The sequence below is a fragment of the Orbicella franksi genome, chromosome 7 (assembly GCF_964199315.1).
Source record: "Orbicella franksi chromosome 7, jaOrbFran1.1, whole genome shotgun sequence".
Classification (NCBI taxonomy): Eukaryota; Metazoa; Cnidaria; class Anthozoa; order Scleractinia; family Merulinidae; genus Orbicella; species Orbicella franksi.
In genome coordinates this window covers 24,554,138-24,566,598 of record NC_138151.1, presented here as the reverse complement: position 1 = coordinate 24,566,598, position 12,461 = coordinate 24,554,138, and the positions used below count along the sequence as shown (strand labels likewise).

Here is a 12,461-nt window from a genome sequence, read left to right as displayed (position 1 = left end):
ATGGCGTCCAGTGGAGGTGACGATTCCACTTGTGAAGATGTGAACTTGAAAGAGCTCAACGAGTCCATCCACTAACTTAGTATTCATGGTAAGTTATGAAATGGCAAGAAGTGAATTTTGGTGTACATAAAGATTAAAATACAGTTCTCTCAAAGCAGACATTGAATCAAGATTGTATTAGGTTTTCGCAGAAGGTTCATTTTTCTCAGATGATGATGCTGATCGTAATATACCCAGAACAAGAACTCCAGTCAAACCAAGAAGAATACTTGCCAGTCAGTTCGATCACCCAAGTAATGAAGACGGTGTCACGGGAAGGTGTAACGATATTATGTAATACGGCCTGGTCGCCCAGCGCTTTAGTCAGCATCGACCACGAGTTAAATTGTGTTGACCTGTTGAGCCAGGAATTACAGAGCCTTTACAAAGCTGTCGTCCTTGTTATTTAAACCTTAAAGTCCATTACATGGTGTCAGAAGAGTGGTTACCTTGGATTTACACACCAAGATTCGCGTGAACTCGTGAACGCCACGAACTAACAAACCCGAACAAGCTCACCTAGAAAACCAACATGGCCGCCGCTTCATTTGGTTTGCCTCCACCGGAACCTCTACAACTCCAGCAAGGGAACACAGCCCAGAAGTGGAAGAAATTCAGACAGAAATGGAGCAATTATGAAATAGCAACCGGCGTAGCACAGAAAGATGAACCAACACGTGTCGCGACTCTACTTACCGTAATCGGCGAAGAGGCTGTCGATGTTTACAACACGCTCACGTGGGATGAAGAAGGCGACGAGCTCAAAATTGAAAAAGTCTTGGAGAAGTTCGAGCTGTTTTGCAACCCGAGGAAGAACACTATCTATGAACGCTATGTTTTTTTCTCGAGAAATCAAGACAGTGGTGAGTCCATCGACCACTACGTGACTGTATTGAAGAACCTAGCGGACACTTGTGAATTTGGAGCACTCAAAGAGTCGCTTATCCGCGATCGGATCGTTTTTGGAATACGAGACTCCTCAGTAAGAGAACGACTCCTGAGAGATGCAAAGCTAACCTTGGAAAGTGCAACCGAGAAAGTCAGGTCAGCCGAGCTCACTCAAATCCAACTGAAGCAAATGGCAGCAGACAAAACAACCGATGAATCAATTAGTGCCATTAACACTGAGAAACCGCCTGAAAAACAGCCTAGTAAATTACCTGTGATTGATTGCAAATTTTGTGGCAGAAGACATCCAAGAAACAAGAATCTTTGCCCTGCATATGTTTCAAAGTGCCAGAAGTGTGGTCTAGCAAACCATTTTGCAATAAAGTGCAAAACAAGGGAAACAAGACCACCGAAAACAGGCAAACGACTCCACCTGGTTGAAATAGAAGATGATACTGAAGATGAATTCGCTATCGACATGGTCACTCACAAAATCGGAGCACTGCACACCGAGAGTAATGATAAAGTTGCAAGTCAGTTGTTTGTGACGATGATGGTAAACGACAATGCATATGTCAAATTCCAGCTTGACTGTGGAGCAACCTGTAACCTTCTACCACTGAAGGACTATGCAAAAGTTATGGGAGATCCTGATGACCTCTATATTGAGAAAAGCAAGGCCAAGTTAACCATGTACAACGGAGCCGTTATGTACCCAGTGGGGAAGTGCAAGCTCAAGTGCAGGAGAGATGGCTCGTCCCATGTCCTTGAGTTCCAAGTTGTTGACCGAGATGTGAGACCACTTCTGAGTGCAGAAACATGCCAAAGGTTGAATTTCTTAAAAGTGCTGGTGAAAGACTCCTTCCATCATGTGGATACAGTGACTCAAGACAGCCAGTTTACACCATCAACGTTGAAGACAGTCATTGATGATGACCTCTTGACAGAGTATGCAGATGTTTTTGAAGGCCTTGGATGCCTCGCAGACCCTTACCACATAGAGATCGACCCAACAGCACAACCAGTGATACACCCACCCCGCAAGGTACCTGTTACCCTAAGAGAGCCATTAAGACTGGAATTGGAAAGAATGGTAAATGAGAACATCCTGGCCCCAGTGAGCGAAGCAACAGATTGGGTATCAAGTATGGTTACAGTGGTCAAGCCCAACAAGCTCAGAATATGTATCGATCCTAAAGATCTAAACAGAGCCATCAAGCGGCCTCACCACCCTCTCCCTACTGTTGAAGAAGTTGCCACCAGTCTAAGCAAAGCAAAGGTGTTCTCTGTACTTGATGCCAAAAGTGGGTTCTGGCAGGTGCCACTAGATGACGCTTCCAGCAGACTTACGACCTTTAATACCCCATTTGGTCGGTACCGCTGGTTGCGCATGCCCTTTGGCATCTCCTCAGCACCCGAGGAATTCCAGAAAAGGATGAATGATACCTTTGGAGATATTAAAGGCACTGCAGTGATTGCTGATGACCTTTTGGTGTACGGAGAAGGTGACGACATGGAGACTGCCACCTCAGATCATGACAAGAACCTAAGGATCGTCCTTGAAAGAGCCAGAGAGAGAAATCTCACCCTCAACAAAGACAAAGTCCGCTTGAGACTTACTGAAGTACCTTACATCGGCCATTTGCTTACAGCCGATGGACTGAAACCAGACCCAAAGAAAGTAGAGGCAATCCTGATGATGCCAAAGCCCACTGATGTAAAGTCAGTAAAGAGGTTCCTGGGAATGGCATATTACCTCTCAAAGTTCTTGCCGCATTTGTCCACAGTCACGGAACCACTGAGGCGACTAGAAGACGAACATGTTGAATGGCACTGGAATGAAGTCCACGAAAGAGCCTTCACAGACGTAAAGCAACTCATCACTAATCATCCCGTGCTACGCTACTATGATGTGTCAAAAGAGGTCACCCTGCAGTGCGATGCATCTCAATCAGGTCTTGGGGCCGCTCTGTTGCAGGAGGGCCAGCCAGTAGCTTTCGCATCAAGGGCGCTAACAACCTCAGAGAGAAATTATGCTCAGATTGAGAAGGAACTTCTCGCGATTGTACACGCGTGCGAGCGGTTTGATCAGTACCTGTTCGGCCGAGAGGTCACCGTCGAGACTGACCACAAGCCCCTGGAGGCTATACTAAAGAAACCACTACTCACAGCCCCAAAGAGACTCCAGCGAATGATGATGCGCTTGCAGAACTACCAGCTTAAAGTTGTCTACAAAAAAGGCCAAGAGATGTACATCGCAGACACCTTGAGCAGGGCATACCTACCCTTACCAAACCATATCTCACAAAATGAACTAGAATTCATTCGATCTGTAGAGGAAGTCGACATGACCAAACATCTTGCTGTGACCAGAGAGCGTCTCGCAGAATTTCAACAGAAAACAAAGGATGATGCAGTCCTGCAGCAGCTGAAGCAGACTATTGAGCTGGGTTGGCCAGAGAGAAGAGAAGCAGTCCCTTCAGAAATCCGTGCATATTACTCTTACCGAGATGAACTGACAGTACAAGATGAAATACTCTTCAGAGGGAACAGAGTCGTAGTGCCAGCAGCTATGAGATCTGAGATGCTAAAGAAAATCCACGCAAGCCACATTGGCATTGAGGGCTGCCTTCGGCGAGCAAGGGAAATCCTGTATTGGCCTGGAATGACTTCAGCCATCAAGGACTGTGTCTCTTCCTGCGGGACATGCAATTCACTTCGCATGGAACAACCCAAAGAGCCCCTCATGCCACAGAAAGTACCCGACAGGCCCTGATCAAAGGTTGCGGTGGATCTGTTTACACTGGATAAGACAGAGTATGTCATTATAGTGGATGACTACTCCAACTTCTTTGAGTTACGAGCCCTGTCCGATACGAGAGCTTCGTCAGTAATTACAAGTCTGAAATCGCAGTTTGCCAGGCACGGCATCCCCAACACAGTCAGAAGTGATAATGGTTCTCAATTCTCCTCATCAGATTTCAAAACATTTTCTCGAGAATGGGACTTCGAGCATATCACTTCCTCTCCATACCATGCTCGATCAAACGGCAAAGTCGAGAATGCAGTTAACACGGCCAAACGAATCCTCAAGAAAGCAAAGCTAGACCACAAAGATCCCTACCTGGCTCTTCTCGACTGGAGGAACACTCCAACCGAAGGGCTCGATTCCTCCCCAGTACAGAGGCTGATGGGAAGGAGAACCAGGACTCTCCTCCCAACTTCAGCAAGATTATTGAAACCCAAACTTCCAAAGCCTGTCAAGAAACTCATAACAAAGAAAAGGCAGAAACAAGCACATTACTACAACAGAGGGGCCAAACTACTAAAAGAGCTCAAACCTGGAGATATAGTAAGAATGAAGCCAGATCCAAAAGATCGAACAAAGCTGTGGAAGAAAGCAACATGTCTCCAGGAAGTTGCGCCAAGATCCTATGAAGTAGTCATCGAAGGGAAGAGATACAGGAGAAACAGAAAGGATTTGATAGCGACACAAGAGAGTCCTGCAATCGATAGCCACGTAGAGGAACCAGATGAGCCACTCCCGTCGGACGACCAGTCCCAGAGAGTCATTGACCCAGTTCAGCCAGGCACGCCTTTACCTGCCCACACAACTCCAGAGCGACCAGGGACCCCTCAAAGGCCGCCAGAGATCCCACAGCCACCTGAAAGAAGATCCACCAGAGGGCGTTTAATTAGGACCCCAATCCGTTTCAAAGACTACTGCCCACCCTGAGGGGTGCAGTCAAGCAGAACTGTAACTTTGTTGTGTTTCCCATTTGAACTATGTTAGGATGGACTTTGTGCAGGGCATTTAAATTTGCCTTTGTGGACATCTTTCATTCTTTATTTTACAGACTTAATCGTGATATTGTTTTATTTGTTGCCACTTGGAGTTTGTGTCATGCTGTATTTAAGAAAGAGGAGGATGTAACGATATTATGTAATACGGCCTGGTCGCCCAGCGCTTTAGTCAGCATCGACCACGAGTTAAATTGTGTTGACCTGTTGAGCCAGGAATTACAGAGCCTTTACAAAGCTGTCGTCCTTGTTATTTAAACCTTAAAGTCCATTACAGAAGGTGAAAAAAATCGCAGAAGAGGAACAAAACACGATTGATAATGGCAATGAGCTATTTTATGTTTTATAAATTATGATATTAGCTTCATGTACATTACCACATTGTATCTGTTTGGACGGGACTTGAAAGGTCGATGGGGTTGGATTGTTATATTGAGTTCAATTAATTCCTGGTACTAGATCATCAGGAAATTTATCTTTTAGTTTACTTTTTCTGTTGAAAAGAGGTGGGGGCGATGTAAAAACCAGAGGGAATGGTGGTCACATAAACATTTACTCCAGTTTTGAACTGGTAAATAATAATTAAGAGGAGTCTTATTTGATCTTTTTAAACCTTAGGTTACCATCCTCCACTACCTTTGCAAGACCATTCAAGCAAGCCCCATTTTTGGCAAGCTATCTATTTATTGCCAATGTGCAGTCAGTTAAACATTTAAAACCCAATCTTGTGGGGTTTTTTTATTTTTTTTTATTTTTTTATTTACTGAAAATGTATGTTCATCATTCTCTAGAAGCCAGTAATAAACTTATCAATGCAAAGAGCAACAGGTTCCCTGTTCCCTGGGATGGATGGAGCTGGGGAGAAATCAGGCTTGGGGTTCATGTTTACAAGTACAGCCTCTGTGACACTCTTCCCTAGAATATTTCTTTGTCGGTCAGTTTAAACTTAATGTAAAATAATTGTTGAAGCTATCTTTATTTACATAAGATTTGTGATGAAAATTAAAAGCATAAAGTATAAAGAAAATAACTGATTATCATTTCAAACTTAGAGGCAGTAAAAGCTATTACACTTCTCAAGACAGATACTGTTAGAAAACAAGGGGTTCGGTTATAATAAGAAATCACCTGATATTGATCTTTTCAGCTTTGTCATAACCTTCATTACTGAACTCTTTGTTTTGGCAATAAGTCATTTTGGCTTAACCAGTTTCTCCTGGATAAGTTAACTCTTACTGCCAATGGCTTAGCATAGAAAGTGTCCTTGTCCATATTTTCTTTCCTCTTTAATTCACTTGCTGCTTGGAACCAGATTCTGAATTTTTCAGTTCTTTCCACATAACATCCTGCACAGTTTTCTTTTACAGTCTATACAAGTTTAAGTGAACTCGCTGAGATATATATATATATATATATATATATATATATATATATATATATATATATATATATATAAAATAGAACCCAAAGCACCAGTTTAGGATACCTTTTTTGTCAGAGGTGCGAGACAAAAGATAGCTTTGCACTGCATGCGGACGCCCGAGGAAACAGATCCTGCTCCGACGTCATATTTGACGAACACTTTGACATGAAATAAAACACCTTTCTGCCAAGAGGTCTTGTCCATGTTATTCTGAATATCATCCGTTTCATCTAGGTCTCCCGCACAGTGATTTTATATCATTTTACCATCTAAAATATTCACACGTCTGCATGGTTTGCGTCATTTGGTTGGCCTCGCAGAAGAAAATGTTATCGTTGACAGTTTTGCGGATAATTTAGCGCAGAAAAATAAGTCCTTCGTACATTATTTACTTTCCAACCCAGCATATGACTTGATGGTTCAAACGGCTTTGTAAGGGAGCATTTTCCATCTAATACTTTCTAATATTTCGAGGTCTCGATTATTGATCAGCAGGTCCTCCACGTTATCGTCCACAAAATGATGGCACAAGCCCTGTTTCCTCAAAAAATGCTCAACCAAGCTGAGCTGTACAATGAACATGAGGACAAGGTAATTTCTTAACTAAATATGCCCATACATACATACACACATACATACATACATCACTTTATTTACCCTCGGATTTCAGAGTAGCTTATGAAACGCCCAATGAAGTCCAATGAAACGGCCTGTTTTCCAAGTTTGAAATCTCACTATATTCCGCCATTAATCGGTCCACCATTTTGAAAACAGGATTTCCCAGTCGTCTTCTCCCCTTCTCCCGTTCCATCATCCCCTGCTCCTCTACCTCGCTGCCGTGTGCTATATGAAGACGACTGGGGAAGAGTCAGACAATAACCCAGAGAGTTATGGGTTTCAGGAATATGTTCTCACCCTCCGGTAGGTAAGTTGTCCTTATGCAATAATCGAAATTTACCTCAAAACTAGGGACTGAAAATAAAACTTAAAACAGAGAACGCGTTTAGGACGGACTGTGAACCACAAATTTTAATTAGCGTAAAAATTGACTCGAGGAAAAACTTCAAAAAAACACAACAATGAGGCTTTTTGTTTACATTAACAGCTATTCTAAATGTTTAGCATATTTACTCTACTCTGCTAAAATACAGCAAAAGATCTAGTACACAACTGTGTTTATATTTATGATTTATGCCCCATTATTTTTACAAGGCATGTCCAACTCTCACTCGTTGCGTTCCGGTCAAAAGAGGACAAAAACCTGTTCTGCACGAGGTTAAAAGGCGGTTTTCTGTTAGGTGTCGAACTGCGATCACCTGACCAAAGCCGGGACAGATTTATTACTAATAATAACTAGGTAATTTAATAAGGAGCATAAAACCATTTATGTGGTAAATAAATATCCTTTATACCGTGCCATAGGAAGTATAGCCAATCAATGGAAAACAGGAAAGCTGTTGAATACTCAACGATATTACACTCGACCTTCCCATTGCGCGCTGCACTGTGTTGGTCGCTGTACTTTCTATGGCATGGTATCTAGTAGTTATGCAATACCTTCTCGTGGGATACTGTGGAATATTCCCCTTGTAACTTGTATTTTCTTGGTATGCACACTTGCCTAAAGGTTTGTGTTTAAACAGAGAAATTGACTCTTGGGATGTTCCATGGTACACCACAGCGTTGCATAATCAGTACATGTTTTACTGAATAAAAGTTTGAAAAAAAATGCTATAGGCGTGATTTCACTCACTTCCTCCGGAGTTCATTCACATCGGAACAATTTTTAAATAGTTGAGTAAGAATCTTGTTAACTAGAGCAAACAGTTCTTCGACACCAGCCTATCGCCTGGAGAAGTTTTGACAAAGTGCCGGATTCTTTTTCGTGTATCAATGTCAAGACCAAACAAATCTTTTAATTTTCGCGAGCTCAGTGAAATAATTCCAACCAAGCTCATTTTTTTCCACTGAGGAAATTTTGGGTAAGTGTCAAAAAACGGTTTCAAACTAAATGCATATCTTCTAAAAATCTAAATTCCAAAGCCAAAATGTATCATCACAACACTAATTCTGATGAGTGATGGGAGTAACTGTTATAATGTCTGTACAGTCCGCCAGTACTGTCTTTTACATTGTTGTTATGAAAAGGAGCCTCAGTTCTCCCACATGACCAAATCTTCAACGTTTGCGTGCAACTGCTCGTCATACATTTCCATGTTGATCAACCTCTGGGGAGAAGAAAATATGACAAGAGTCATCGGTCATTTGATACGTTTGACCGTCCGTGTTACCTTACGACACCTTAGTTACGTGTATGGTGGATAAGTATCTGATTCTTTCTCATTTGCTAAGCTCTAGCCAATAACAACAAACGTGTCGGGCAGTAATTGTTTCTTATTTGTATCATGTATAATATAATCCAATTTCAATGAGAGGTACTTTTGGGTAATTTTGTAGTTTTTACCCGAAATTGCTTCGCATCCCCGTTGGATTTTAGTATATTCCAGTGGCGGATCTAACCACAAAAATTATCCGTGATTCTTACTATGAGCTCTGATCAATCATTTCACTTGGTTTCTGAAGCGAGTTGTAAACCACAAACGCAAAGAGCAGCCGTCTGGGCTGGCCACTATAACTCCTGATGAACATTCCTATTGCTGTTTTAATATAACTGAAATTAATTTTGACAATTGAAAATCAATCCCATATGAGCTTACCTTGTGTTGGTTTTCCATTTCTTTGAGTTCAATCCTCAATTCAGTAAATGTTGGTCTTTCATCTGGGTTTTCTTGCCAACATTTCGTCATTATTCCATATCTAAAATTGAATAAATTAAGAAGTCATGATGTTACATCCGTTAGGAGGCGTAGTGGCCTAATGATGATTATTAGTGGTCTGTGTTCAAGCCCTGGCTCCGGCCCTTAAGGCTTTGTATTGTTGAAATTTTGGACCAAGGGGAAAAAATGCCGGGTGGATAAACCTAAATGGATTAGCATCTCTTTCAGGGGAAAGGGTAAGAGGCAAAGAGAGAAGCAGGCGGGGGGCGGTGGTGCTGAACAACTACTGCAATTAATTTCACGTTCAACAATAATGTTAACATAAAAGGTAAAAGAAGAGCTGGTTACAATTTTTCATCCACGTGTTTTGGCTTCGACATTCTGTGTCCTTGCTGTAGACAACGTACAATTTTTCTGCCATCCATCCGTGGATATGGTGAGCCACCTGGAAGAGACCATTTTATAGACAAGACATCAAGACCACGACTCCTTCCAAAACTAACACAATCTAAAAATTGTAACTATTTCTGCAGCAATTTAGGTAGAATGGTTTCTATTAAAAAAATCATGCAGTATCCTCTCTTTTTGAGAGGCCATCCGGGGATAACGAAACATACATTAGAAACGAATATTGAAAACAGAATATAAAAAAAAAATTATGAATGCTATTTGAGAGGAAGCAGACCAGTTAGCCATCTTACAAACTTGGTCGAAGAGTTGAACTCGGGTCTGTGGTAAAGAAACTCCAGCTAGGGCCAGAAAGGAACCGGTTTGAACCCGGACGCTCTAGCTTCCAAGTGCAAAACCCCAACAGAGCTACGCCACTAAATTGACTGTAACCTCCTTTATTACGTATATTTCCACGCCTCTCAACAACACGCCAAGTTCAAACCCTAACTAACGATAGTGTTTTTGGCTGCCGTAAATCATAAATACGACGACCACTTACCAACTTTGGAAAAAAACAAACAAACAACATGGGTCGAAATCTACCACTCACAACCCACAGATATGAATTTTGAAAACATTGGAGTTAGCCCCTGTGCCCTGAAAGGGCCGCTAAGATAACTGTCGATAGTGAAGCACGTGACCGTTGATTGAGCAGAAGCCGCATGTTATGGAAAGGGACGGTAAACAAACTACGAAGGTGCAAGCCGCTACCTAGCTTACCTATCGTGAAAATCTCGTAAAGGAGAACTCCATAACTCCATCTGTTAGGCAAATAAATGTTGAAATAATAGTTATGATATTGTGAAAATAAACCTTGTTACTTAAAAATAATAGCATTGAAAGTTCTTCGGCTTGTTTCCTGGATGCTATTATACTACTGCCCTTCTAAGGAATGATGTTGGAAATAGTGATTTATCCGCTGGATAGTGTTATCCACCTTTCAGACAACCCGAGACATGTCCAATCGGTTAACATTAATTGATGCAGTGTATCTTTTCTGTATTATCATGGACGAGCAGGAGAAGTTGTTATTATAAGTCAAGTCAAGTAATATGGTCATCCTGGAATAAGCCATTGTATAAAAAACATTTATATGTATAACGTTGAATCACGGTACATGTACTCACACATCGCTTTTTTATTTGTTGAATATGTCCCATAAAGTAACGCTTCCATCACGTTAGTCCACTTAACAGGGAGACGCCCCTAGAGAAAGAACAGAACTTTTTAGCTGACAAAGCAGACGAGAAGGTCTGTACTGTGGTTTGATATATGAGTTTGTCGTTACATACCCCATTATTCGGTATAATTATAAAGTTTTGCAAGCCACCGGAATAGTCCCTGTGATGAAGAGTTTACACGAGGGAACGGGTTGCAGGGACTGGTCCCTTGTAGTATGTACATGACGGCACTGATTGCAAAGGGACACTTAGCTCAAAATCTTGGAAAAAGGTATCGTTTTTCACTCTTTTGCTCTCCAAAAACGAAACTGAAATTGTTAAAATGAGAGTAACAATGAAATATATATACCAGGGCAATAAAAAATGTAAAATTAACCACCTTAGCGGCTTAATGAAGCTGACATTTCTCGCGTTAGCTCTTCGTCAGAGCAAAGCGGACTTTGAAAAATAATTAAAATAAATACTGATCTGCGGTTGGATTATTTTCATTTTCTCTCAGAGACTTGTCTCCCGAACAGTTCACACGAAGGGATTTGAAGAGACAAGTCTCTGGGACTCTTCATTTTGTCTCTTGCCTTTGATTTTCGTTCGTAAATGTTGTCCTGTTAAAACATCTCTGGCCATTCCAAAGTCTGTCACTTTACATGTTTCTTTTTCACCAACCAACGCCGCCGCCAACACGGATGACATATAACAAAAGATTTATACCAAGCCTGTTTTGTCTTTATTATCAAACATAGCCGCCAGACTTTCGTCATTACACTCTCAAGAGATTGGTTGCAGTCCATCAATAGAGAATTTCGAAACTCCATTAAAAATGGAATTCAGGTGGGAGATGTAAACACGAAAACAGTTGGAAGCAATGATTAAAATATTAAGTCGCGGGTCAACAATCACGCAAGATGATACGTGAAAGTCTTAGGCATAGTCTCCAAGTTAAGTTTTTTTCCAGCCAGCAGTTGGACCGTCTTCAACGGCACATCACATGCAGGTAAGAAAAGTGAAACTCACTGCACGCCAAATAATTATGCTCAGGAGGTGTGCCCTCATTTTTTGTCTAAGTTTTAGGAATGTCCATTCAATATTTAACAATGGTTAGTTTGTTTGACTATGGCTTGACATTCCAGCTTAAATTTATATCTTACAGTAGGGGTATCAAATGATCTTTGCGAGCATTTGCGAGCATGGGAGCAGTGCGTTTATTTTATGCGGGCACGAACAGGGATCAAACTTGTCTTGTCGTTAAAAATTACAGATGGCGAGCAGCGAGAACTTCGTAAATTTACCTTTTGTCGGAATCTCTCTTTTATTGAAAGGAAACGTTTTGCGCCAAATAATCTGGCTGACTCCCCCAAAACAGGACAGTAGGCGCAATCCCGGTTCAACCAATCCCAGCAGCTTACAGCCATGCCTAATGACGAGCAGTGAAAACTTCGTAAATTTAACACATGCAACTGGACAAATAACACGCGCAACCGATAATGATTGTATTGCCAAAACCTATTTTTACTTCATCAGTTCCACTCAAATCGTTTCAAGTTCTAAGCTCAATTTAAATCGCAAAGACCATTTGATACCCCTTCAACTGTCAGGTCGTACTGCCCTGAAAGCTGCAAAGAAAAAAAAAACTGCAAAGCAAACCTATCTTCAGTCTGCAATAACAGGTAGAGAGACGTGGAAGTGCGATCTAATAAATTATGATGTCCCGTGTTGGACACTTCTTCTAATGGATACTAACTGTGGGAGTTGATGTTGGAAAAGTACATTTACAGACAGCATAAAACATATATAACGGACTAATGTTACACTTATCTTCCCTGGATTTTTCCTGTTGTTCAGTTCATATAAATCACATTTAATAATGACTACTGTACTTCATTATTCCAAGTAAATAATCCTTTT

The 12,461-nt window shown here is 41.4% G+C and overlaps 1 pseudogene across 1 annotated transcript; it reads right to left on the bottom strand.

The window, feature by feature from the left end:
- Positions 1-8,060: 8,060 nt before the first annotated feature.
- LOC145492512 (tyrosine-protein kinase receptor Tie-1-like) lies at positions 8,061-11,183 on the bottom strand (annotated as a pseudogene). The gene is made up of 6 exons (XR_014049994.1): positions 11,135-11,183; positions 10,508-10,584; positions 10,099-10,139; positions 9,277-9,373; positions 8,869-8,968; positions 8,061-8,379 (listed from the first exon to the last, which is right to left on the bottom strand). The product of XR_014049994.1 is annotated as a tyrosine-protein kinase receptor Tie-1-like (transcript).
- Positions 11,184-12,461: the final 1,278 nt, after the last annotated feature.